Here is a 5,238-nt window from a genome sequence, read left to right on the forward strand (position 1 = left end):
AATTTTATCGTTAAAAAAGCACATAAAATCATTACTACTGAGTGCTATGGGAATAGAAGGCTCAATCGAGCTATGGCTCTCTGTCAGCCTGGCTACAGTGCTGAAAAAAATCTTGCATTATTCTTATTCTCATCTATTAGTATAGTAGTAGGCTGCTCTCGCTTTACGCAGTGCTTTCTTATATTCATTGAGAGTAATATGCTAAATTAAACGAGATTCTTCAAATTTAGTGGAACGCCATATCCTTTCAAGTTGTCTCGACGTTTGCTTTATTTTGCAGGTTTCGGCATTATGCCATGGAGCTAATCTATGTTGTTTTATTTTCTTCTTTTTCAAAGGAGCAACAGAGTCTAATTTTATTCGCAGCGCATCTATAGCACTATCAACAACATGATCAATTTGGGGTGGTGTACATTTTGTAAAAGTTTCCTCCCCTACATGCAGACATGCTATCGAGTTAAGTATTGGTGGAATCTCTTCCTTAAATTTGGCTATAGCACTAACAGATAGGTTTCTGCTGCAGGAGCTTTTGACTAATGCTTTGTAGTCTAGTAACAGTACTTCAAAAGTTACTAAGAAATGGTCGGATAAAGCAGGATTATGCGGTTCGACTAATAGTTGCTCAATTTCAATACCATAAATCAGAACAAGGTCGAGAGTGTGATTATAGCAGTGGGTTGGTTTATTTACACTCTGACAGAAACCAACATAATCTAATATAGAGTTAAATGCAACAGTAAGGCTATTTTTATCATCGTCAACATGAATATTAAAGTCACCTACGATAATTATCTGTTTTAAGTACCAACGTTGATAAAACCTCAGAGAATTCTGATAAGAATTCTGAATAAGGACCTGGTGCACGGTACACTGTAACAAATAAGATTGGCTGCAAAGTTTTCCAGGTCGGATGCGTAAGACTAAAAACGAGAATACCAGTAACTGTATTGCATTGTTTTCTTATACGCAATTACTTCATACTGTCTAGTTCTCTTTTTCGTCCTGCATTTATTGTGCCCCCCCAGTCAAATTGGTCTATATACGCCGGGATCCGGAGTCATGGATGATCCTGCGGTCCTGTGTCCTGGATCGCGAGCCCTGGATCTTGAGTCGTGGCTGTGGTCTTGGATCATAAGTCCTGGATGGATATCCCCGTAGATTCATCTTCTTATTATAGACACATGCATTTCCAAATATTTTGACTACCTATGTTGCAAATGTATTATCTTTTCAATTTACACACGGCATCTATTGCACGTCTGTCCGCCCTGGGAGAGGGATCCCTCCTCTGTTGCTCTCCCTGAGGTTTCTCCCATTTTTCCCTTTAAACTGTGGGTTTTCTCCGGAAGTTTTTCCTTGTACGATGTGAGGGTCTAAGGACAGAGGGTGTCGTATTGTCATACTGATATTCTGTACACACTGTGAAGACCACTGAGACAAATCTAACATTTGTGATATTGGGCTATATAAATAAACATTGATTGATTGATTGACAGTAGCAGTATGTTATCGACCTTGATCTGTGCTTGTTAATCAGCTTTACACAAACATTCACACAGATAGACAGAAACACACATACACAAATACCATCTTCCTTTTACACAATACACAGCAAGGAAGTATCAAAATAAGGGTGTGGAGTAACAGAGGAACACTACAGGAGGGAAAAGAAAAATAAATTGTCACAAGGGAGTGAAACGTTGCCCCTTGAAGTTCATTAACAGACAGTAACCCAGTTTTGGCTCTTTTTTTAAGCACAGCTGTTTTGTGGAGCAGCGAGGATGAGTGGATTTCCTGCACAATTTATTTCTACTCAAGAAAAGTCAGCCTGAAACAGCTCCAACAGCAGCCACTGGTTAAACTCTCTACCTGACACAGATTAACGTCTTCACACCCCTCATAGAGGAGATAGACAGTGACCTATCTCCCCTTCATTGCCCATTCAGACTCAAAAACACCACCCCTCTGCCACGTATAAACGTTGATTTACTGCCCCTTGAGCTGCACTGTCTGTGGCAATTGATCAACCAGTGTTCCCAGTGCTAATTTAGTGCCCATGATCCGCTGTCATGAGGGAGCAGGGAGGAGGTATTGATTAACACACAGTTGTGCTAAGGGCGCTGCTGCAGCACCACTCCATGACAAGAGGTCTGATTAACTTCCCCGGCCCTAGAGCACCGCATTCACATTTATCCTGGCTCTGCTCTGGTTTACACTCTGCAGCTCAGTGCACTGACCACACTGAGACAGTAGATAGGGCCCAGTGCAGTCATCCGTTCTGAAAATATATGAACTGGTGGTGCTGGTAGGCAGTTTAAATGAAACCATTAACCCAAATCAATAAAACCCCCTTAGTGCATAGAAATGTCTTACTGTACGATTTCCAACAGGATTTATTAAAATCCAATACAACAACAGCAGCACATCCAAATGTAGTAATAAGTGTTTTTTTCTAACATTCACTCAGGTAAGAACACACGGCGAAATGTTATTCAGTCATTCTGAAATGTTGTATTCAATGTTGCATGCATTACAATAGAAATAAAAAACACAATCAAACCACTAGAACAGCATTAACAATTAAGCAATAAAGCATGGCTGGAGAGTTGCTGTAAACATGCCTTTACACATGTGTGTGTGCTGCTTAAATGATCCCTATGATGAAATATGTTGTCACCATTTAAAGCTGTACAAAGAATCATCAAATCATTTATTTAAGATGTACAATGTGACACAAGAGCAGAATAGATTGGTGTTGGTGTTGTTTTTGCTGTTCTACTGCCACCCAGTGACTCTGTGGGGTGATGCAGGGGACGCTGATATTTAGATATTAACACACCAGAGAAAGAAATAAGGCTTTTTATTGAACAAAATGTTAAGACACCATAAATCAGTGGAGCAACAACATACTAGAAATGAGATAACAAAAATTGCAAGAGAAATTAAACATATTTACTTGGAAAAACATTTGATTTTGGCAGAGATTTGTAGGATTTTGTTCAACAAACGTAAACACGAGAAAACAAACAAGCCCACCTTACAAATATAGTTTTATTGCATAAAGTATGATTAGCATGCTCACTGTTACATTGTGTGAGAACTTAAAACATACACATGTAACATATTAGCAAAACTGCCACAGCTGACCTCACTGATGGAGAGGATCAGTGAGGCCAACATTGTTAGCACATCACGAATGAAGGCAGCACCACTCCTTTTTTCAAAATTACCCACAACCACAGTATTTTCTTAACAAGATCCAAACCCTCTACTCTACATCTCATACAGCAGCAGAATGTACATACAACATCCTAAATACAGGTTTTGGTTTTTGTATTCAATATAGAACATCTAAACACAAAACTTCTTTCATTAAAGGCACTTAACATTAAGTTCCAAGATGCTTCTCTTGTAACATTTCCCAAACCGTATTAAGCATCTACATATATATCATTTCTACATGTTAGTTTCTTCCACAAATGTTAAAACAAATACATGTTGAGATGAAATATAACATTCGGCCCTCCGGATGAGGCTCTGTTTGATAAGCTACCTATTAAGACAGGAAAGGCCAAGAGCACAATGTAGGGCTCAACACTTTAGACAATCTCTTCTGGTTATTTCCAGTTGAGATAAGTAATCTACATTATATATTACCCAAAGCTTGCCCTTCCAACACTGACTAAACCCTTTTTATTCATTTGAACTAGCACAAACTGCGTTTAAACTATTCCTAGACAAACAGAGGAGGTCAATCATTTTAAAAAAAAAGAAAAAAGTTTGAGGTGAAAAAAACGATACTACTAATGAACTGTTTGTCTTCCCTCTCTGTCAGTGAATACCAGCAGCTTCTGGGCCGATACCATCTGGAACGCTGAATGGAAAGGACACGTTTCCTAAAGATTATCTACACTCATCAGCCCAATTCAGCTTTGTGAAAGCAGATCAAAGGCACCACTTTTAATCTCTAAAACTCTTGTGAGTTGCCTGCTACATGATACTTAAAAAAATGTCACACGCATGGCTGAAAAATAACATTAACCCATTTAGCAATCTGTAGACAAAATCCCAGGACAGATTCACTGTCCTTTGAGCTCAGTACTCATCAGTATAACATTAACCTGCTGAGTCTCCCTGAAGATTTACAGCAAACCGCATTGCACAAAGATAATATGAGTGCATTTGAGAGAAATTGCTATTTGTCTGGTTCTGTTTATGCTTTTGGTTTTTATTTAAACTGTGAGTTTCATTTTTTGTGAAGGCAGTTTAGGCACTTAGGCAATTAAAACACCTAGGCAAGGCAAGTTTATTTATGTAGCACCTTTCAACACAATTCAAAATGCTTTACAAAAATGAACGACACCTTGACATCTTGACAAGTGTCTTTATCTCCATCCCTTCAGGCTGGGATGCTATCTGTGTTCTAATTTAGGCTGGACAGGCCCGACAACCTGCTGCTGAAATGATAATGAAATGTCTTTAGTTGGAACTCTGGCTGGAGTTCCAACTAAAAGACATTCTTAAAGTTAAAATGTTTTCGAGCATGTACCAGCAGCTGGGACATTATGTAAATGTAGACACGGACACAACACGGACCACCTTTACACCGTGTTAAAGGGTAACAGTCCGTATACCCATTTACCTTTGCCTGTTATGTCTTGGGAATAACAGCACACGTTCAGCTGCCAACAGTGGAGAAGTTATGTCTAACTTTTATATTCAACAACATTGTTGCCAGGAAAAGGCTAGTCACTGTGACCTTTGTACCTGTGCTGGACTATGGTGATCTGGTCTATATGAATGCACCTGCCTATTGCCTGAACAAGTTAGATGCCACCTATCACAGCGCACTGAGATTTGTCACTAATTGTAAAGCACTTACACATTACCAGCGTTTCCCCTACCATTGTCTTGGATGGGCGCTGCGCCCCGCCAACGGAGCACCGCCAACGGAGCACCGCCAACGGAGCACCGCCAACGGAGCACCGCCAACGGAGCACCGCCAACGGAGCCCCGCCAACGGAGCCCCGCGCCCCCCCTGAAATTCAAGGTGTTTTAAAAAATTCAATTTTTTTTTTTTTTATTATTATTATTTTTTAAATATATATAGCACCACATTGCAACTAATCTATATCTACTGTCACCTTTCACATTGAACATGTGCTCTTTTATTAAATAAACTAAACACTTTCACTTTAAGTGTTTTTGACCCTAAGAAACACTGATGCATTAATCAAT

The sequence above is a fragment of the Gymnodraco acuticeps genome, unplaced genomic scaffold (genome assembly GCF_902827175.1).
Source record: "Gymnodraco acuticeps unplaced genomic scaffold, fGymAcu1.1, whole genome shotgun sequence".
Classification (NCBI taxonomy): Eukaryota; Metazoa; Chordata; class Actinopteri; order Perciformes; family Bathydraconidae; genus Gymnodraco; species Gymnodraco acuticeps.